Here is a 24,429-nt window from a genome sequence, read left to right as displayed (position 1 = left end):
CAGTCTAAGTCTATAGCAGCATAACTAAGGGATGGTTCAGGGTCACCTGATCCAGCCCTAACTATAAGCTTTAGCAAAAAGGAAAGTTTTAAGCCTAATCTTAAAAGTAGAGAGGGTGTCTGTCTCCCTGATCTGAATTGGGAGCTGGTTCCACAGGAGAGGAGCCTGAAAGCTGAAGGCTCTGCCTCCCATTCTACTCTTACAAACCCTAGGAACTACAAGTAAGCCTGCAGTCTGAGAGCGAAGCGCTCTATTGGGGTGATATGGTACTATGAGGTCCCTAAGATAAGATGGGACCTGATTATTCAAAACATTATAAGTAAGAAGAAGAATTTTAAATTCTATTCTAGAATTAACAGGAAGCCAATGAAGAGAGGCCAATATGGGTGAGATATGCTCTCTCCTTCTAGTCCCTGTCAGTACTCTAGCTGCAGCATTTTGAATTAACTGAAGGCTTTTCAGGGAACTTTTAGGACAACCTGATAATAATGAATTACAATAGTCCAGCCTAGAGGAAATAAATGCATGAATTAGTTTTTCAGCATCACTCTGAGACAAGACCTTTCTAATTTTAGAGATATTGCGCAAATGCAAAAAAGTAGTCCTACATATTTGTTTAATATGCGCATTGAATGACATATCCTGATCAAAAATGACTCCAAGATTTCTCACAGTATTACTAGAGGTCAGGGTAATGCCATCCAGAGTAAGGATCTGGTTAGACACCATGTTTCTAAGATTTGTGGGGCCAAGTACAATAACTTCAGTTTTATCTGAGTTTAAAAGCAGGAAATTAGAGGTCATCCATGTCTTTATGTCTGTAAGACAATCCTGCAGTTTAGCTAATTGGTGTGTGTCCTCTGGCTTCATGGATAGATAAAGCTGGGTATCATCTGCGTAACAATGAAAATTTAAGCAATGCCGTCTAATAATACTGCCTAAGGGAAACATGTATAAAGTGAATAAAATTGGTCCTAGCACAGAACCTTGTGGAACTCCATAATTAACCTTAGTCTGTGAAGAAGACTCCCCATTTACATGAACAAATTGTAATCTATTAGATAAATATGATTCAAACCACCGCAGCGCAGTGCCTTTAATACCTATGGCATGCTCTAATCTCTGTAATAAAATTTTATGGTCAACAGTATCAAAAGCAGCACTGAGGTCTAACAGAACAAGCACAGAAATGAGTCCACCATCTGAGGCCATAAGATAATTTGTAACCTTCACTAATGCTGTTTCTGTACTATGATGAATTCTAAAACCTGACTGAAACTCTTCAAATAGACCATTCCTCTGCAGATGATCAGTTAGCTGTTTTACAACTACCCTTTCAAGAATTTTTGAGAGAAAAGGAAGGTTGGAGATTGGCCTATAATTAGCTAAGATAGCTGGGTCAAGTGATGGCTTCTTAACTAATGGTTTAATTACTGCCACCTTAAAAGCCTGTGGTACATAGCCAACTAATAAAGATAGATTGATCATATTTAAGATTGAAGCATTAATTAATGGTAGGGCTTCCTTGAGCAGCCTGGTAGGAATGGGGTCTAATAGACATGTTGATGGTTTTGAGGAAGTAACTAATGAAAATAACTCAGACAGAGCAATCGGAGAGAAAGAGTCTAACCAAATACCGGCATCACTGAAAGCAGCCAAAGATAACGATACGTCTTTGGGATGGTTATGAGTAATTTTTTCTCTAATAGTTAAAATTTTATTAGCAAAGAAAGTCATGAAGTCATTACTAGTTAAAGTTAAAGGAATACTCGGCTCAATAGAGCTCTGACTCTTTGTCAGCCTGGCTACAGTGCTGAAAAGAAACCTGGGGTTGTTCTTATTTTCTTCAATTAGTGATGAGTAGTAAGATGTCCTAGCTTTACGGAGGGCTTTTTTAATAGAGCAACAGACTCTTTTTCCAGGCTAAGTGAAGATCTTCTAAATTAGTGAGATGTCATTTCCTCTCCAACTTACGGGTTATCTGCTTTAAGCTGCGAGTTTGTGAGTTATACCACGGAGTCAGGCACTTCTGATTTAAGGCTCTCTTTTTCAGAGGAGCTACAGCATCCAAAGTTGTCTTCAATGAGGATGTAAAACTACTGACGAGATACTCTATCTCACTTACAGAGTTTAGGTAGCTACTCTGCCCTGTGTTGGTATATGGCATTAGAGAACATAAAGAAGGAATCATATCCTTAAACCTAGTTACAGCGCTTTCTGAAAGACTTCTAGTGTAATGAAACTTATTCCCCACTGCTGGGTAGTCCATCAGAGTAAATGTAAATGTTATTAAGAAATGATCAGACAGAAGGGAGTTTTCAGGGAATACTGTTAAGTCTTCAATTTCCATACCATAAGTCAGAACAAGATCTAAGATATGATTAAAGTGGTGGGTGGACTCATTTAAAATTTTGAGCAAAGCCAATTGAGTCTAATAATAGATTAAATGCAGTGTTGAGGCTGTCATTCTCAGCATCTGTGTGGATGTTAAAATCGCCCACTATAATTATCTTATCTGAGCCAAGCACTAAGTCAGACAAAAGGTCTGAAAATTCACAGAGAAACACACACAGTAACGACCAGGTGGACGATAGATAATAACAAATAAAACTGGTTTTTGGGACTTCCAATTTGGATGGACAAGACTAAGAGTCAAGCTTTCAAATGAATTAAAGCTCTGTCTGGGTTTTTGATTAATTAATAAGCTGGAATGGAAGATTGCTGCTAATCCTCTGCCTCGGCCCGTGCTACAAGCGTTCTGGCAGTTAGTGTGACTCGGGGGTGTTGACTCATTTAAACTAACATATTCATCCTGCTGTAACCAGGTTTCTGAAAGGCAGAATAAATCAATATGTTGATCAATTATTATATCATTTACTAATAGGGACTTAGAAGAGAGAGATCTAATGTTTAATAGACCACATTTAACTGTTTTAGTCTGTGGTGCAGTTGAAGGTGCTATATTATTTTTTCTTTTTGAATTTTTATGCTTAAATAGATTTTTACTGGTTATTGGTGGTCTGGGAGCAGGCACCGTCTCTACAGGGATGGGGTAATGAGGGGATGGCAGGGGGAGAGAAGCTGCAGAGAGGTGTGTAAGACTACAACTCTGACTACAGAGTAGTCAGAGTTTTACAGAGTAACTCTGTAAAAAGCTAGGACATCTTACTACTCATCACTAATTGAAGAAAATAAGAACTCCAGGTTTCTTTTCAGCACTGTAGCCAGGCTGACAAAGAGTCAGAGCTCTATTGAGTCGAGTATTCCTTTAACTTTAACTAGTAATGACTTCATGACTTTCTTTGTTAATAAAATTTTAACTATTAGAGAAAAAATTACTCATAACCATCCCAAAGACATATCGTTATCTTTGGTTGCTTTCAGTAATGCTGGTATTTGGTTAGACTCTTTCTCTCCGATTGTTCTGTCTGAGTTATTTTCATTAGTCACTTCCTCCAAAACATCAACATGTCTATTAGACCCCATTCCTACCAGGCTGCTCAAGGAAGCCCTACCATTAATTAATGCTTCGATCTTAAATATGATCAATCTATCTTTATTAGTTAGCTATGTACCACAGGCTTTTAAGGTGGCAGTAATTAAACCATTGCTTTAAAAGCCATCACTTGACCCAGCTATCTTAGCTAATTATAGGCCAATCTCCAACCTTCCTTTTCTCTCAAAAATTCTTGAAAGGGTAGTTGTAAAACAGCTAACTGATCATCTGCAGAGGAATGGTCTATTTGAAGAGTTTCAGTCAGGTTTCAGAATTCATCATAGTACAGAAACAGCATTAGTGAAGGTTACAAATGATCTTCTTATGGCCTCAGATGGTGGACTCATCTCTGTACTTGTCCTGTTAGACCTCAGTGCTGCTTTTGATACTGTTGACCATAAAATTTTATTACAGAGATTAGAGCATGTCATAGGTATTAAAGGCACTGCACTGTGGTGGTTTGAATCATCTTTATCTAATAGATGACAATTTGTTCATGTAAATGGGGAGTCTTCTTCACAGACCAAGGTTAATTATGGAGTTCCACAAGGTTCTGTGCTAGGACCAATTTTATTCACTTTATACATGCTTCCCTTAGGCAGTATTATTAGAAAGCATTGCTTAAATTTTCATTGTTACGCAGATGATACCCAGCTTTATCTATCCATGAAGCCAGAGGACACACACCAATTAGTTAAACTGCAGGAATGTCTTACAGACATAAAGACATGGATGACCTCTAATTTCCTGCTTTTAAATTCAGATAAAACTAAAGTTATTGTACTTGGCCCAACAAATCTTAGAAACATGGTGTCTAACCAGATCCTTACTCTGGATGGCATTACCCTGACCTCTAGTAATACTGTGAGAAATCTTGGAGTCATTTTTGATCAGGATATGTCCTTCAATGCGCATATTAAGCAAATATGTAGGACTGCTTTTTTACCTTTGCGCAATATCTCTAAAATTAGAAAGGTCTTGTCTCAGAGTGATGCTGAAAAACTAATTCATGCATTTATTTCCTCTAGGCTGGACTACTGTAATTCATTATTATCAGGTTGTCCTAAAAGTTCCCTGAAAAGCCTTCAGTTAATTCAAAATGCTGCAGCTAGAGTACTGACAGGGACTAGAAGGAGAGAGCATATCTCACCCATATTGGCCTCTCTTCATTGGCTTCCTGTTAATTCTAGAATATAATTTAAAATTCTTCTTCTTACTTATAAGGTTTTGAAAAATCAGGTCCCATCTTATCTTAGGGACCTCTTAGTACCATATCACCCCAATAGAGCGCTTTGCTCTCAGACTGCAGGCTTACTTGTAGTTCCTAGTGTTTTTAAGAGTACAACCCCTGGCAAAAATTATGGAATCACCGGCCTCGGAGGATGTTCATTCAGTTGTTTAATTTTGTAGAAAAAAAGCAGATCACAGACATGACACAAAACTAAAGTCATTTCAAATGGCAACTTTCTGGCTATAAGAAACACTATAAGAAATCATGAAAAAAATTGTGGCAGTCAGTAACGGTTACTTTTTTAGACCAAGCAGAGGGAAAAAAATATGGAATCACTTAATTCTGAGGAATAAATTATGGAATCACCCTGTAAATTTTCATCCCCAAAACTAACACCTGCATCAAATCAGATCTGCTCATTAGTCTGCATCTAAAAAGGAGTGATCACACCTTGGAGAGCTGTTGCACCAAGTGGACTGACATGAATCATGGCTCCGACACGAGAGTGTTATGTGGGCCGCCCGAAGAGGAGGTACTGCTGGCCAACGCCAGAGGGCGCCCTGCCTGTAGTCAGGTTTCAGGCACCAGAGGGCGCAGTCACCACCCAGGAGCCAGGACTACCAGCTGTCAGTAATCATCATCACGGCACCATAAAAGCCTGGAGGAGACACCACATCTCTGCCGAGATATCAGTTTACCACTCAGGTAATTCTCTCAGCCGTTGTTTCTGTGCCGAACGCATATACCTTGTTTGTTCTGAACTTTTTGCAGGAGTACCTGGAACTCTACTTGCAGCTGGAGCTGGGTTTGTGGACGGTGGGGGAGTGACGATCTTCACTCCTCATTCCACTTACGTTAAGTAGTAGTTCAGGCTCTGCCGTTAACTGGTTCCAGAGTTGGAGGTGGAGGTGTTCCCTCCAAGTGGATAAACAGTGTGAGTTGCTGACTGCTTACTGGGTGTCCACACACCCACCATTAACCTGTTTTTGTTCCTGCCAGCAGTACCGGATCTGACAGCTGAAGTAGAGGCCACCTGGGGACTCGGGACTTGGTGGCTTCGGTGTACTGCAGGTCTTCGTTGACGGCGGAACCTTGTTGGCCCCGGCTCTTCTCTGGATAGGCGTCTCCTACCCTCGGGCCTGCCCACACGTCACCTGTTGTATTTTGTAATTGACTGTCAAAAAGCAGTATTCGACCTGTTGTGCACATTTGCCACAATAAATTGTATTTACTGGACTATCTATTGACCGTTCATTTGCGCCCCCTGTTGTGGGTCCGTGTCATTACACTTCCCCAACAGGATATCTCGGCCAACGTCATGGATCCCGAGGGGCGTCAACCACCAGTTGAACAGCCAATGGAAGAGCAGGGTGCACAGGCGTCTGCAGGAGGCGTGATTGGTGAGTTGCAGCAAATCCTCACCGCCTTTACTGCTCGGTTGGATCTAATGACCGAGCAGAACGTCATCCTCAATCGTAGAATGGAGGCTCTCACCACGCAGGTGGAAGCGCGCGCTCAGGGCGCTGCTGCAGCTCCTCCTCCTGCTGACCTGGTGTCGAATATAGACATTCCACTGGTCATTCAACGACCCTACCCACCATCCCCTGAAGCATACATAAGTCCCCCAGAGCCGTACGGGGGTTGTGTGGAGACGTGCGCAGACTTTTTAATGCAGTGTTCGCTCGTCTTTTCACAGCGTCCCATGATGTACGAGTCAGACGACAGCAGGGTGGCTTATGTAATTAATTTGCTTCGAGGCGAGGCACGCGCCTGGGCTACGGCGCTCTGGGAGCAGAATTCACGGCTCCTTACCTCTTATACTGGGTTTGTGAGGGAGTTCAGAACAGTCTTTGATCACCCAAACAGAGGCGAGACTGCTTCTATGACGCTGCTGTCAATGAGACAGGGGCGTCGGAGTGCAGCTGAGTATGCAGTCGACTTCCGCATAGTGGCTGCGAGGTCCGGCTGGAATACCGCTGCATTCCGCGCCGCCTTCGTAAACGGACTGTCGTCAGTCCTGAAGGAGCATCTGGTGGCTAAGGATGAGCCGCGGGATTTAAATGGGCTTATAGATCTGGTTATACGGTTAGACAACCGATTGGAAGAACGTCGACGGGAGCGAGACGAAGGACGTGGCCGGGCATGCGCCGCCCCTCTCCCTTCCCGTTCCGAAGCAGCCCCGCCTTCCCCACGCTCCAGAGCCCGAGTGCTCTGTGTGACAACAGCTCCCCCTGCTGACGAAGCTATGGACACGAGCAGGGCCAAAATAAAATTAGAAAACAGACAGAGGTGGCTGGCCCGCGGATAGTGCTTTTTCTGCGGCTCTAACAAGCATCTGCAGAAACAATGCCCCAAGCGGTCAAACACCAACGCTCACCCTTAGAAACTGGGCTAAGGGTGGGCCATAACACACACGCGGGTACTGCACGAAAATCCGCACGAATCCTAGTTGTGATCCTCTGTGGGGATTTAACCCTTCAAGCCCCAGCACTGATTGACACGGGGTCGGAAGGGAATCTGTTTGATAGCAGATGGGCTACAGAAGTAGGGCTCCCTCTAGTGGCTCTTCCTTCACCAGTGAGGGTACGGGCACTAGATGGCACCCTTCTTCCATTAATCACACACCAGACAGCCCTTAACACTGATTGTGTCTGGGAATCACAGGGAGGAGATTGTGTTTTTTTGTGACACCTTCTACCTCCAGAGTAATTTTGGGCTATCCATGGATTAGTAAACACAATCCCCGGATTGATTGGCTGTCTGGGGTTGTGGCTCAATGGAGCGAAACCTGCCACCGGGAGTGTTTACGATCCTCAGTTCCACCCGGTGTGACTGCTAAAGAGGAGGTTCGAGTCCCCCCCAATCTCACGACGGTGCCTGTTGAGTACCATGATCTTGCTGACGTTTTCAGCAAAGATCTGGCACTCACTCTACCCCCGCATCAACCATACGATTGTGCCATTGATTTAATCCTGGGTGCTGAGTATCCGTCCAGTAAACTGTACAACCTCTCACGCCCCGAGCGAGAATCAATGGAGACCTACATCCAGGACTCATTAGCTGCCGGGTTGATCCGGAACTCCACCTCCCCGATGGGTGCAGGTTTCTTTTTTGTGGGCAAGAAAGATGGTGGACTCCGTCCATGCATTGATTACAGAGGGCTGAACGAGATCACGGTTCGCAACCGATACCCGTTGCCCCTGTTGGATTCAGTGTTCACGCCCCTGCATGGAGCCAAAATATTCACTAAATTGGATCTTAGGAATGCGTATCACCTGGTTCGGATCCGGAAGGGAGACGAATGGAAGATGGCATTTAACACCCCCTTAGGTCACTTTGAGTACCTGGTCATGCCGTTCGGCCTCACTAATGCCCCCGCGACGTTCCAAGCATTAGTAAATGACGTCTTGCAGGACTTCCTGCATCGGTTCGTCTTCGTATACCTAGACGATATCCTCATCTTCTCCCCGGATCCTGAGACCCATGTTAGGCATGTACGTCAGGTCCTGCAGCGGTTATTGGAGAACCGGCTGTTTGTGAAGGGTGAGAAGTGCGAGTTCCACCGTACTTCTTTGTCCTTCCTGGGGTTCATAATCTCCTCCAACTCCGTCGCCCCTGATCCGGCCAAGGTAGCGGCGGTGAGAGATTGGCCCCAACCGGCAAGCCGTAGGAAGCTGCAACAGTTCCTCGGCTTCGCTAATTTCTATCGGAGGTTTATCAAGGGCTATAGTCAGGTTGTTGGTCCCCTTACAGCCCTGACCTCCCCAAAAGTTCCCTTCACCTGGTCGGATCGGTGCGAAGCCACGTTTAGGGAGTTGAAACGCCGATTCTCTACTGCGCCAGTTCTGGTGCAGCCTGATCCTAGCCGCCAGTTTGTTGTGGAAGTAGATGCCTCTGACTCAGGGATAGGAGCTGTGCTGTCCCAGAGCGGGGAGTCCGATAAGGTACTCCACCCCTGTGCCTATTTCTCCTGCAGGTTGACCCCAGCAGAGCGGAATTATGACGTCGGCAATCAGGAGCTCCTGGCGGTGAAGGAGGCCCTGGAGGAGTGGAGACACTTGTTGGAGGGAGCTGTGGTTCCTTTCACGGTCTTCACCGACCATCGGAACCTGGAGTATATCCGGACTGCTAAGTGTCTGAACCCCAGGCAAGACCGTTGGTCTCTTTTTTTTGGCCGTTTTGACTTCCGGATCACCTATCGCCCCGGGACTAAGAACCAGCGGTCGGACGCACTGTCCCGGGTGCATGAAGAGGAAGTCAGAGCGGAGCTGTCGGATCCACCAGAAAACATCATCCCGGAGTCCACTATCGTCGCCACACTGACGTGGGACGTGGAGAACATCGTCAGGGAGGCCCTGACGCGTCACCCGGACCCCGGCGGTGGACCACCTAACCGTTTGTACGTCCCACCAGACACTAGGACTGCAGTTTTGGACTTCTGCCATGGTTCCAGGCTCGCCTGCCATCCAGGGGTGCGGAGGACCGTGGCAGTTGTCCGGCAGCGGTTCTGGTGGGCGTCTTTGGAAGCCGATGTCCAGGAGTATGTCCGGACCCATACCTCCTGTGCCAGGGGCAAGGCAGTCTACCAACCGGAGAAGGGACTCCTCCAGCCGCTGCCTGTGCCTCATCGCCCCTGGTCCCATATCGGCCTGGACTTCGTCACGGGTCTCCCTGCGTCCCAGGGTATGACAACCATCCTGACGATAGTGGACCGGTTCTCCAAGGCGGCCCACTTCGTGGCCCTCCCGAAGCTCCCGTCGGCCCAGGAGACTGCAGACCTCCTGGTCCACCACATCATACGTCTGCATGGTATCCCTACGAACATCGTCTCGGATCGTGGTCCTCAGTTCTCCTCCCAGGTCTGGAGGAGTTTCTGCAGGGAACTGGTCAGGGCCACCGTGAGCCTTTTGTCCGGGTACCACCCACAGACCAACGGACAAGCAGAGCGGGCTAATCAAGAGCTGGAACAGGCCCTGCGGTGTATGACCTCTGCGCACCCGACGGCCTGGAGTCAACATCTGGCCTGGATCGAGTACGCTCATAACAGTCAAGTTTCATCTGCAACCGGCCTCTCCCCATTTGAAGCGTGTTTGGAGTACCAGCCCCCATTGTTTCCGGCTGTGGAGGGAGAGGTCGGGGTTCCCTCGGTCCAGGCCCACCTCAGGAGGTGCCGTCGGGTGTGGCGTACAGCCCGCTCTGCCCTGCTGAAAGCCCGGACGAGGGCGAAGAGCCATGCAGACCGCCGATGTGACCCGGCCCTGGAATATCAGCCCGGGCAGGAGGTCTGGCTGTCAACAAAGAACATTTGTTGTATGGCTGGGGGGCCTGGCTGCCTTTTTGTTTCTGTCTTTTGTTTTTCCTTCCAGGTGGCTTGCATTTGGGACTGAGTGGCTGTGTTGCTGAGGTTATTAGGACCTCACCCTGATCACCTGCGGCTCGTCAGGACTCACAGCTGAGGTGCATCTATATGGATTGGAACATGGTGGCATTTAAGACTGGAGTATACAGTGTGTATTTGCCAGAGACTCAACCTTGTGACCAGACGGGTGAGATCGTCGTCTCGGGAGCCATCTCATCATCAGTGGATGCAGAGAACGTCCAGGTTTGATGCACGGTCTGTGAAAGAGGAGGGGGTGAGGTCTCACGCTCGTCAGCACACTTCCTGAGGTACGTTAGATTTTGTGACTAACATTTATACAGTCAGTAAATGTGGTGTCCCTCACACCTTTTTATATTGAGCTGTATGTTAGTCATGTATCGGCTTCCACTGCAGTGGAGTTTTGTGAACTGGATGTCCCATGCCTACAGGTTGGGAAGCTGATTAGTAATCAAGCCAGGAAGTGTTTGCTGTTTGTACACCTTTAAGTGTTCTCTCTGTGTGTAGAGTGTGGACTCACATAATGGTTCCTTCTTTCACAGACTCGGTTTGTTGCGGCCACCTGGGGGGTGTCGGCGGGGTCCTTGGGTCCGAACAGCTTCTGGCTCCGGACCGTTAGCGCTGCTGGGAGCGCACCACGCCAGACCGCACTTTCTTTTGTTGTTTTTTGTATCACTGTTATGTATTAAATTCAGTTAGCCTTTGTACCGTGCTCTGCTTATTTCATACTGGGTCCTTCAAACGCTGGTCAGTTCTCCGAGCTGCGTCTGACACATAACAACATGCCTCTCAACACAGAGTCGCAAAAACTGACGGACAGGTATATTGGACCTTACAAGATCACCAAAGTCATCAGTCCAGCCGCAGTGAAACTGAAACTCCCAGCTTCACTGTGGATCCATCCTGTTTTTCATGTCTCCAAGATCAAACCATACCACACCTCGGACCTTTGCACCCCCGGACCTGCGCCGCCTCCTGCCTGCATCATCGACGGCGAGCCTGCGTGGACTGTCCGCAGGCTCCTGGATGTTCGCCGAAGGGGTCGGGGTCTCCAATATCTGGTGGACTGGGAGGGTTATGGACCTGAAGAACGCTCCTGGGTGAAGAGGAGCTTCATCCTGGACCCGGCCCTCCTGGCCGAGTTCTACCAGCGACACCCCGACAAGCCAGATCGGGCGTCAGGAGGCGCCCGTTGAGGGGGGGGTCCTGTTATGTGGGCCGCCCAAAGAGGAGGTACTGCTGGCCAACGCCAGAGGGCGCCCTGCCTGTAGTCGGGTTTCAGGCACCAGAGGGCGCAGTCACCACCCAGGAGCCAGGACTACCAGCTGTCAGTAATCATCATCACGGCACCATAAAAGCCTGGAGGAGACACCACATCTCTGCCGAGATATCAGTTTACCACTCAGGTAATTCTCTCAGCCGTTGTTTCTGTGCCGAACGCATATACCTTGTTTGTTCTAAACTTTTTGCAGGAGTACCTGGAACTCTACTTGCAGCTGGAGCTGGGTTTGTGGATGGTGGGGGAGTGACGATCTTCACTCCTCATTCCACTTATGTTAAGTAGTAGTTCAGGCTCTGCCGTTAACTGGTTCCAGAGTTGGAGGTGGAGGTGTTACCTCCAAGTGGATAAACATTGTGAGTTGCTGACTGCTTACTGGGTGTCCACACACCCACCATTAACCTGTTTTTGTTCCTGCCAGCAGTACCGGATCTGACAGCTGAAGTAGAGGCCACCTGGGGACTCGGGACTTGGTGGCTTCCGTGTACTGCAGGTCTTTGTTGGCGGCGGAACCTTGTGGGCCCCGGCTCTTCTCTGGATAGGCGTCTCCTACCCTCAGGCCTGCTCACACATCACCTGTGGTATTTTGTAATTGACTGTCAAAAAGCAGTATTCGACCTGTTGTGCACATTTGCCACAATAAATTGTATTTATTGGACTATCTATTGACCGTTCATTTGCACCCCCTGTTGTTGGTCCGTGTCATTACACTTCCCCAACAGAGAGATGTCAATTGAAACAAAGGAGAGGATTATCAAACTCTTAAAAGAGGGTAAATCATCACGCAATGTTGCAAAAGATGTTGGTTGTTCACAGTCAGCTGTGTCTAAACTCTGGACCAAATACAAACAACATGGGAAAGTTGTTAAAGGCAAACATACTGGTAGACTGACGAAGACATCAAAGTGTCAAGACACAAAATTTAAAGCAATATGTCTCAAAAATTGAAAATGCACAACAAAACAAATGAGGAACGAATGGGAGGAAACTGGAGTCAACGTCTGTGACCGAACTGTAAGAAACTGTCTAAAGGAAATGGGATTTACATACAGAAAAGCTAAAAGAAAGCCATCATTAACACCTAAACAGAAAAAAACAAGGTTACAATGGGCTAAGGAAAAGCAATTGTGGACTGTGGATGACTGGATGAAAGTCATATTCAGTGATGAATCTCGAATCTGCATTGGGCAAGGTGATGATGCTGGAACTTTTGTTTGGTGCCGTTCCAATGAGATTCATAAAGATGACTTCTGAAGAGAACATGTAAATTTCCACAGTCATTGATGATATGGGGCTGCATGTCAGGTAAAGGCACTGGGGAGATGGCTGTCATTACATCATCAATAAATGCACAAGTTTACATTGATATTTTGGACATTTTTCTTATCCCATCAATTGAAAGGATGTTTGGGGATGATGAAATCATTTTTCAAGATGATAATGCATCTTGCCATAGAGCAAAAACTGTGAAAACATTCCTTGCAAAAAGACACATAGGGTCAATGTCATGGCCTGCAAATAGTCTGGATCTTAATCCAATTGAAAATCTTTGGTGGAAGTTGAAGAAAACGGTCCATGACAAGGCTCCAACCTGCAAAGCTGATCTGGCAACAGCAATCAGAGAAAGTTGGAGCCAGATTGATGAAGAGTACTGTTTGTCACTCATTAAGTCCATGCCTCAGAGACTGCAAGCTGTTATAAAAGCCAGAGGTGGTGCAACAAAATACTAGTGATGTGTTGGAGCGTTCTTTTGTTTTTCATGATTCCATAATTTTTTTCTCAGAATTGAGTGATTCCATATTTTTTTCCCTCTGCTTGGTATAAAAAAGTAACCGTTACTGACTGCCACAATTTTTTTTCCTGATTTCTTATAGTGTTTCTTAAAGCCAGAAAGTTACCATTTGAAATGACTTTAGTTTTGTGTCATGTCTGTGATCTGCTTTTTTTTCTACAAAATTAAACAACTGAATGAACATCCTCCGAGGCCGGTGATTCCATAATTTGTGCCAGGGGTTGTAGAATGGGAGGCAGAGTCTTCAGCTTTCAGGCTCCTCTCCTCTGGAACCAGCTCCCAATTCGGATCAGGGAGACAGACACCCTCTCTGCTTTTAAGATTAGGCTTAAAACTTTCCTTTTTGCTAAAGCTTATAGTTAGGGCTGGATCAGGTGACCCTGAACCATCCCTTAGTTATGCTGGTATAGACTTAGACTGCTGGGGGGTTCCCATGATGCACTGAGTGTTTCTTTCTCTTTTTGCTCTGTATGCACCACTCTGCATTTAATCATTAGTGACTGATCTCTGCTGTCTTCCACAGCATGTCTTTTTCCTGATTCTCTCCCCTCAGCCCCAACCAGTCCCAGCAGAAGACTGCCCCTCCCTGAGCCTGGTTCTGCTGGAGGTTTCTTCCTGTTAAAAGGGAGTTTTTCCTTCCCACTGTCGCCAAGTGCTTGCTTATAGGGGGTCGTTTTGACCGTAGTGTTTTTCTGTGATTATTGTATGGCTTTTGTCTTACAATATAAAGTGCCTTGGGGCAACTGTTGTTGTGATTTGGCGCTATATAAGTAAAATTGATTTGAATTGATTTGATTTGATTTTGAGCTTAATATTTTATATATAATATATAAAGCATATAAATAATACAATTATATACGAGGGCTGTCAATAAAGTATAGGTCCTTTTTATTTTTTTCAAAAACTATATGGATTTCATTCATATCTTTTTACGTCAGACATGCTTGAACCCTTGTGCGCATGCGTGAGTTTTTCCACACCTGTCGGTGACGTCATTCGCCTGTGAGCACTCCTTGTAGGAGGAGTCATCCAGCCCCTCGTCGGAATTCCTTTGTCTGAGAAGTTGCTGAGAGACTGGCACTTTGTTTGATCAAAATTTTTTCTAAACCTGTGAGGCACATTGAAGTGGACACGGTTGGAAAAATTAAGCTAGTTTTCAGTGAAAATTTTAACGGCTGATGAGAGATTTTGAGGTGATACTGTCGCTTTAAGGACTTCCCACGGAGCGGGACGTCACGCAGCGCTCCCAGGCTGCGTGACAGGTCCGCGTGTCGGGACGCAGCACGTCTTTCATTAAAAATATCTCCTTTAACAGTGGAATATCCGGATAAAATGCTGAAACCGACTTCTTCTGAAACTTCTCTGTTCTCTCACGACGTCCTGGATCAATAGAGCCTGAATTGTGGAGGTTTTCAGCTTGAAACAGGCTGACGACGCCGCCTGGCAGCGCTGCGCGACGTCCCGCTCAGTGGGAAGTCCTTAAAGCGACAGTATCACCTCAAAATCTCTCATCAGCCGTTAAAATTTTCACTGAAAACCAGCTTAATTTTTCAAACCGTGTCCACTTCGATGTGCCTCACAGGTTTAGAAAAAATTTTGATCAAACAAAGCGGCAGTCTCTCAGCAACTTCTCAGACAAAGGAATTCCGATGAGGGGCTGGACGACTCCTCCCACAAGGAGTGCTCACAGGCGAATAACGTCACCGACAGGCGTGGAAAAACTCACGCATGCGCACGAGGGTTCAAGCATGTCTGACGTAAAAACATATGAATGAAATCCATATAGTTTTTGGAAAAAAATAAAAAGGACCTATACTTTATTGACAGACCTCGTATGTATGTGAACATACACCCACACATACATATGAACACACACATACATACATATCCATATATACACACATACACACACCCATACATATACATATATACACACACACACTCACACACACACATATATACATATACATACACATATACATATACACACATACATACATACATATACGAGGTCTCTTAGATAATAAACCGACCCTTTTATTTATTTTTTTTTTAACTATATGGATTTGAATGACATGCGATTACACCAATCATGCTTGAACCCTCGTGCACATGCGTGAGTTTTTTCACGCGTGTCGGTGACGTAATTTCCCTGTGGGCAGGCCTTGAGTGAGATGTGGTCCCGCCCTCTCGGCTGAATTCCTTTGTTTCACATGCTGCTCGAGACGGCGCGCGTTGCTTTATCAAAAATTTTTCTGGACCTGTGAGGAATATCCGAGTGGACACTATTCGAGAAATTAAGCTGGTTTTCTGTGAAAAGTTTAACGGCTGATGAGAGATTATGGGGTGTTTCCGTCGGTGTAAGGACTTCCCACGGAGCGGGACGTCCTGCAGCGCTTCCAGGCGCTGTCGTCGGCCTGTTTCGAGCTGAAAACATCCTAATTTAAGGCTTAATTCACCCAGGACATCGTGAGAGAACAGAGAAGATTCAGAAGAGGCCGGCATGAGGAATTTATGCGGACATTCCACTGTTTAAGGACATTTTTTTAATGAAAGACGTACGCGCAAATTCGCCGAGTCGTTTCCGTGACGACTCGGCAAATCTGTGTGCGCCGCGACAGGAAAAACACCTCCGTGTTGAAAACCATTTGTAGAATTCAGGCGGCTTTTAATGGCTTTCAACAAGTGAGTAACTGAGAAATTGTTTAACAGCTTGGGCATGTTCCAACTTGCCCGTTAAGATTTCCAACGGAGGTGTTTTTCCTGCCGCGACCCCCCGCGGTCGGGTCCAGCCCGACATGCGACTCTGCCCGCACGTTCTTTCATTACAAAATGACCGTTAACAATGGAATGTCCGAATAAACTCCTCATGCCGACTTCTTCTGAAAGTTCTCTGTTCTCTGACGACTTACTGCATCAACAGAGCCTGAAATGTGGAAGTTTTCAACTTGAACCGGCGAGACGCTGCCGCCTCGAAGCGCAGATCGCCGTCAGGCGCCGTGGACCGTCCTTAAAGCGACACTACCAGACCAAAATCTCTCATCAGCCGTTAAAATTTTTACAGAAAACCAGCTGAATTTATTGAATGGTGTCCACTCAGTTGTGCCTTACAGTTTTGAAAAAATTTTTATCAAACAAAGCAACAGTCTCTGAGCCATTCCTAAACAATGAAAAAAATCGACGAGCGGGTGGACGACTCCTCAGTCAAAGACTGCCCACAGGCGAATGACGTAACCGACAGGCGTGAAAAAACTCTCGCATGCCCACGAGGGTTCAAGCGTGTCTGATGTAATCACACGTGATTCAAATCCATATGGTTTTTGAAAAAATAATAAGGTCGGATACTTTTCTAATAGACCTCGTATATACACATACACATATACATATACACACATACATACATACATATACGAGGTCTATTAGATAATAAACCAACCCTTTTATTTTTATTTTTAAACTATATGGATTTGAATGACGTGCGATTACACCAATCATGCTTGAACCCTCGTGCGCATGTGTGAGTTTTTTCACGCGTGTCGGTGACGTCATTTCCCTGTGGGCAGTTCTTGAGTGAGATGTGGTCCGGCCCTCTCAGCTGAATTCCTTTGTTTCACACGCTGCTCGAGACGGCGCGCGTTGCTTTATCAACATTTTTTCTGGACCTGTGAGGAATATCCGAGTGGACACTATTCGAGAAATTAAGCTGGTTTTCGATGAAAATTTTAATGGCTGATGAGAGATTATGGGCTGTTTCTGTCGCTGTAAGGACTTCCCACAGAGCAGGACGTCGTGCAGCGCTTCCAGGCGCCGTCGTCAGCCTGTTTCGACCTGAAAACATCCTAATTTAAGGCTTAATTCACCCAGGATGTCGTGAGAGAACAGAGAAGATTCAGAAGAGGCCGGCATGAGGACTTTATGCGGACATTCCACTGTTTAAGGACATTTTGTAATGAAAGACGTGCGTGCAAATTCGCCGAGTCGTTTCCGTGACGACTCGGCAAATCTGTGCGCTGCGACAGGAAAAACACCTCCGTGTTGAAAACCATTTGTAAAATTCAGGCGGCTTTTGATGGCTTTCAACAAGTGAGTAACTGAGAAATTGTTTAACAGCTTGGGCATGTTCCAACTTGTCCGTTAAGGTTTCCAACGGAGGTGTTTTTCCTGTCGCAACCCCCCGCGGTCGGGTCCGGCCCGACATGCGACTCTGCCTGCACGTTCTTTCATTACAAAATGTCCGTTAACAATGGAATGTCCGAATAAACTCCTCATGCCGACTTCTTCTGAAAGTTCTCTGTTCTCTGACGACTTACTGGGTCAACAGAGCCTGAAATGTGGAAGTTTTCAACTTGAAACGGTGAGACGCTGCCGCCTCGAAACGCAGATCGCCGTCAGGCGCCGTGGGCCATCCTTACGGCGACACTATCAGACCAAAATCTCTCATCAGCCGTTAAAATTTTTACCGAAAACCAGCTGAATTTATCGAATGGCGTCCACTCAGTTGTGCCTTACAGTTTTGAAAAAATTTTGATCAAACAAAGCAGCAGTCTCTGAGCCATTCCTAAACAATGAAAAAAACGACGCGAGGGTGGGCCACTCATCACTCAGACTGCCCACAGGCGAATGACGTAACCGACAGGCGTGAAAAAACTCTTGCATGCCCACGAGGGTTCAAGCATGTCTGATGTAATCACACGTGATTCAAATCCATATGGTTTTTGAAAAAAATAATAAGGTCGGATACTTTTCTAATAGACCTCGTATATACACATAAACACACATATACGTGTATATATATATATATATATATATATATATATATATATATATATATATATATACATACACATACATACATACATACACACATGCGCATACACATATAAATATAAACGTCACATAATACAATACCATAGTAATATAATATAACACAGGAGTGAATAACAATTACACACTGGACAGTATAGACAAAATAACACACAACAGAGGACCAGAAAAGACACACAAGGAACACATATCATTGGATTTATTATGGTGATTATTATTACTGTTGTTGTTTATCCTGCTTAGTTTGAGGTGCTTGAGGTGAATGCATTAAAACCAGAGGTCCTTGGTGAGGACCTGTTAAAATATGGGGTCGTATGAAGTGCAATTAAAAACCACAGGTCCTTGGTGAGTACCTGCTAAAGCATAGGGTCGTATGAGGTGCAATTAAAACCACAGGACCTTGGTGAGGACCTGCTAAAGCATGGGGTCGTATGAGGTGCAATTAAAAAACACAGGTCCTTGGTGAAGACCTGCCAAAGCATGGGGTTGTATGAGGTGCAATTAAAACTACAGGTCCTCGGTGAGGACCTGCTAAAGCATGGGGTCGTATGAGGTGCAATTAAAACCACAGGTCCTTGTTGAGGACCTGTTAAAACATGGTGGTCGTATGAGTTGCAATTAAAACCACAGGTCCGTGGTGAGGACCTGCTAAAGCATGGGGTTGTATGAGGTGCAATTAAAAACCACAGGTCCTTGGTGAGGACCTGCTAAAGCATGGGGTCGTATGAGGTGGAATTAAAAAACACACAACCTTGGTGAGGACCTGCTAAAGCATGGGGTTGTATGAGGTGCAATTAAAACCACAGGTCCGTGGTGAGGACCTGCTAAAGCATGGGGTTGTATGAGGTGCAATTAAAACCACAGGTCCGTGGTGAGGACCTGCTAAAACATGGGGTCGTATGAGGTGCAATTAAAACCACAGGTCCTTGGTGAGGACCTGCTAAAACATGGGGTCGTATGAGGTGCAATTAAAACCACAGGTCCTTGGTGAGGACCTGCTAAAGCATGGGGTTGTATGAGGTGCATTATGAGGTCGTATGAGGTGCAATTAAAACCACAGGTCCTTGGTGAGGACCTGCTAAAGCATGGGGTCGTATGAGGTGCAATTAAAACCACAGGTCCTTGGTGAGGACCTGCTAAAGCATGGGGTCGTATGAGGTGCAATTAAAACCACAGGTCCTTGGTGAGGACCTGCTAAAGCATGGGGTCGTATGAGGTGCAATTAAAAACCACAGGTCCTTGGTGAGGACCTGCTAAAGCATGGGGTCGTATGAGGTGCAATTAAAACCACAGGTCCTTGGTGAGGACCTGCTAAAGCATGGGGTCGTATGAGGTGCAATTAAAACCACAGGTCCTTGGTGAGGACCTGCTAAAGCATGGGGTCGTATGAGGTGCAATTAAAAACCACAGGTCCTTGGTGAGGACCTGCTAAAGCATGGGGTCGTATGAGGTGCTCTCATTAGAAGAGATGCAAAGAAGGGAAACATTTGCAAATGGCCACCTTAAATATCCTTTCTCATGATTGGATTCACCTGTGTAAGGAGGTCAAGGGTCAATGAGCTTACCAAACCAATTTTGTCTTCCAATAATTAGTGCTAAATGTATTCAAATCAATAAAATGGCAAGGGTGCCATAATTATGCACCTACCTAATTTTGTTTAAATAATTATTGCACATTTTCTGTAAATACTAGAAACTTCATTTCACTTCTCAAATATCAGTGTGTTCATCTGCTATATGATATATTTAACTGAAATTTCTGATCCAGATAACCAATGATTTATAAAGGAAAATCATGAAAATTATCAGAGGTGCCCAAATGTTTGTATAGAACTGTATGTTACCCAATAATGTGATAACTAACTTTGACAGGTAAGTAACTAAGCATGACACATGGTGCCAACTATTCCTTTTTAAAACCCTATTAACTCAACCTATAATTTGCATCACTTTTTTACCAAAATTGGAGCAACTTTAACTTTTGACCCCTGTACAAACTGAAACTGACCTTTGCCACCATTCTTGCTTTTTTTTTTACCCCATAACTCCATAACATTCAGTTATAGATCATCCAAAGTATACCTTTTTGGAATCTTTATGACAAAACAAATAATGTGGTGTAGCTTTTAATTTGATTGGAGCATTTTAAAATTTTGACCCCTGTGTAATTCTTCAAGTGACCCCTACCTGGCTGCCTATTGAACATTCAAGTGGCCAATTGTTTTTTTTCCAAAGAGTAATATCTACAGAGTATTTGAGCCAAATTTGGTGCTTCAATTTGCAGGACACCTCTGTAAATATTCTGTTGTCTACTGCACTACACTTCCAAAGCCATGCAGATTGTAATATACTGCAGACGATGCACACGCTCGGTTGCCAAGCGCCAACTCTGAAGTTTTATTGAATGGTGCATGTGCAGCACTACGGGTAATGCATTGGGACAGAACAGACTGTACCCACGGGAGTAAATCAAACTCAGTACATTACATCCCCCTTCTTAACAAACAAAAAGCATGTACATAGTAATAGTTTTGAAACATTGCTAGCAGTTTAAATATCCAGTGTAGCAGACCGAACGGTCCCCCGATGATGCGGTTCACGGATTAATACCTCGTTTCTTCTTCAAACTGCACTCCAGTCATCATCTATCTCAGCGACAGATATCTGAAGCTTTTGTACAACAATCATTTACACATAAATTCAGCATTATTTCATAATAAAAGGCAGCAGAAGCGATCAGAGTGCCACGGCTAAACGAGCTGCTAGCTGATGCGTTCACTGTGCATCAGACATTTCAAAGCGTCATGGAATTTCACCTCGTTTCTGCTTAACAGCCTCGTTTCTGCTTAAAACTGACTTTAAAATGATTTAAGAGGTTTTTACCTTGATCATCTGATGGTTAATAATCCGATTAATCCATTTGATTGCTTTGGGTGAAGAGACTCCGTCTCAGATGTGCTGCTGTGGTACGAAATGCTGCATGCGCAGATGCAAAAGGCGAACCGATTTTTAGGGGTGGACCATTCAGTCTGTGACACCGGACTTCATGTTAAATGAACGTCCTTCAGTTAATTCAAAATGCTGCAGCTAGAGTACTGACAGGGACTAGAAGGAGAGAGCATATTTCACCGATATTGGCTTCTCTTCATTGGCTCCCTGTTAATTCCAGAATAGAATTTAAAATTCTTCTTCTTACTTATAACGTTTTGAATAATCAGGTCCCATCTTATCTTAGGGACCTCATAGTACCATATCACCCCAATAGAGCGCTTCGCTCTCAGACCGCAGGCTTACTTGTAGTTCCTAGGGTTTGTAAGAATAGAATGGGAGGCAGAGCCTTCAGCTTTCAGGCTCCTCGCCAGTGGAACCAGCTCCCAATTCGGATTAGGGAGACAGACACCCTCTCTACTTTTAAGATTAAGCTTAAAACTTTCCTTTTTGCTAAAGCTTATAGTTAGGGCTGGATCAGGTGACCCTGAACCATCCCTTAGTTATGCTGCTATAGACTTAGACTGCTGGGGGGTTCCCATGATGCACTGAGTGTTTCTTTTATTCACCTCTTTTTGCTCTGTATGCACCACTCTGCTTTTAGTCATTGGTGATTGATCTCTGCTCTCTTCCACAGCATGTCTTTTTCCTGATTCTCTCCCCTCAGCCTCAACCAGTCCCAGCAGAAGACTGCCCCTCCCTGAGCCTGGTTCTGCTGGAGGTTTCTTCCTGTTAAAAGGGAGCTTTCCTTCCCACTGTCGCCAAGTGCTTGCTCATAGGGGGTCGTTTTGACCGTTGGGGTTTTTCTGTAATTATTGTATGGCTTTTGCCTTACAATATAAAGCGCCTTGGGGCAACTGTTTGTTGTGATTTGGCGCTATATAAATAAAATTTATTTCATTTGACTTGATAAATGATTTGCAGAGGGGATCGGAAGGCTTAAATATGAATGTTAAAGTCACCAATGATACAAACCAGTGAAAAGTCAATGTCCACAACATAGAATTGTGGTGCACAACAGTCGGTGTCCATGTGTGGCTACCAGGATAAGGATGCATCCTGACCTCATCTCCTGGCTTGAGAGCAACGCGAGGTTTGCCTGCTTTCTTATGGTCATGATAGTACTTTTGATTGGCCTTGGTTTGATCCAGCAGATGCTTGACATTCAGTGGGTCATAGGCCATTGGCACCAGTGATGCCGGTAACGCGTTACTCTAATCTGACCACTTTTTTTAGTAACGAGTAATCTAACGCGTTAATCTTTCCAAATCAGTAATCAGATTAAAGTTACTTCTCCAAGTCACTGTGCGTTACTATTATTTTCATTGTGGGTCGATAGCAGCATTAAACTTGGTCTGTGGGCAGGAGGTCGGGGTTCAACTGAACTACACGCTTTAAGTGAGCTGTGAGCTTTTCATCCGCGTTTTTCTGCAACAGCTACGACTCGTCCTCACCTCTTAAAGCACAGTGACAACAGCACACCTGCACTGAGCTTTACAAAGACATTTTTATGCTTTTTTTTCTCCGAGCTGCTCTGTATCTGCTGCAAAAAACAGCTGATCCTCCGCGACGCGTCAACTAACACTATTTTCCACTCAAATGCACCCAAACTCTCTTTCTGAGGACCACATGATGTGAAAACGCAATAAAACTTTCTTACCTGTAAATCTGGTCATGTTTTCTGCATAAATAAATGTTATCCATTCTTTGTGCTCAGACGCCAAAGCAGGGGCGAATCCAGATGGAATGGGGGCGTAGGGCAAGGATGTGCCCCCCTCCCCCACAACACCCCTAGATTAAAGGTCCAGTTTTGAAGCCTTTTTTTTTTACTACAACTACTAATACTACTTAAAATAATAATAATTTCGACAAGTAAAATGTTTAGAGAGAATTTAAATATTAGAAAAATGTTAGAATGAATTTAATAGTTACATTTATAAACAATGTAGGTTAGAAATGACTAATTTTACTGTTACAGTGCTGTCAACAGTTAAATATGAGGTCAAGAAAGAGGTCTTTATTTTACTTTTTATAAAACAAGTATTTATTTTCATTGAAGCCAAGAAAGGGTGACTATAAAGTGAGTTTTGGCAAAACAAGTATCATTGTCATGTTGAGGTGACAGAGGGTTGTTGTCGGCAGCTGGGGAAAGTAACTAAAAAAGTAACTAGTAATCTAACTTAGTTACTTTTCCAATTGAGTAATCAGTAAAGTAACTAAGTTACTTTTTCAATGAGTAATCAGTAATCAGTAATTGGATTACTTTTTCAAAGTAACTGTGGCAACACTGATTGGCACAAGGAGCTTGCATGCCGTAGGTAGCTTGTTACATGGTCTCCTTCCCATGAGTAGTTGAGCTGGTTAAAGGCCTATTGACTTAAGGGGAGTAGTTCTATAGTCCAGCAGTACAACGTGCTTGTCTGGTGACGTATAGGATGCCGTAGCTCATGCAAAAGTCTTTAAACTCCTCTGAGGAGTACTGTGGACCATTGTTGGCTCGTATGGTTACAGGGATGCCATGCCTGCCGAACTGTTCTTTGAGCAGCTCTATGAAAGTGTGACTGCATGTGCCTTTCAATCCATCAACTTCAATGAACTTTGAGTAGTATTCCACAAGCAATATATACTGTTTTCCTTCAGACTCAAAAAGGTCTGACATTACTTCCTCGAAGGGAAGCGCAAGTGTTTCTGTTGGTTTGAGTGATTACCTGAGGAGTTTGTTCTGAAGGCACACAGACTGCAGTTTCTGACTACTTTTTCAATTTATGCGCTCATTCCCGGCCAGTAGAGGGCCTCACGAGCTTGCTGTTTGCCTTTCACTATTCCCAGGTGTGGTTAGTGTATGAGCCTCAACATGAGTTCATGCATGGTGGGGGCATGATGATTCACAGTCCTTTGAAAATGATTCCATCAGACAATGCAAAGTGGCTTCTGGGGTCCCAGTGTGGCTGCACAGGAACAGACACTTTCTGGAAAACCTGACTGAATGACTTGTTGGAGACAGCTGAGTTCTTCTTTTGTTCGTACTTGAAGTTCTGCATACTTCTGATTGCTGACAGATAGCATGGATGTGCACTCTAAGCCATCCATTTCTTGTTTGTTTTCCATTAGCTGTGCTCTGGACAGTGTGTCGGGGAGTTCCATGTCTTTTCCTTTTCTGTATTTGACAGTCAGGTCATACCACTGCAAACAAAGAAGCATTCTCTGTATGCACTGGTGTAGACAACAGGGACTTCTTGAATATGTCTTCGAGGGGTTTGTGATCATTGTACACTGTGACGTGTTCCGAAAATGTAATTGTGGAACTTGGTGCAGGCATGGACAATGGAGATTGTCTCCATCTCAATTTGTGCGTACAGTGCATTTCTGCGTCAGTGAGTGACCTCGAGGAGAAGGCAATAGGCCGCTCATCCTGCACTAGGACTGCTCCTAGTCCGCTGCT

This window comes from Thalassophryne amazonica, chromosome 5 (assembly GCF_902500255.1).
Source record: "Thalassophryne amazonica chromosome 5, fThaAma1.1, whole genome shotgun sequence".
NCBI classification, from domain to species: Eukaryota; Metazoa; Chordata; class Actinopteri; order Batrachoidiformes; family Batrachoididae; genus Thalassophryne; species Thalassophryne amazonica.
The sequence above is the reverse complement of the archived record's forward strand: the minus strand, read 5'-3'. Positions refer to the sequence as shown.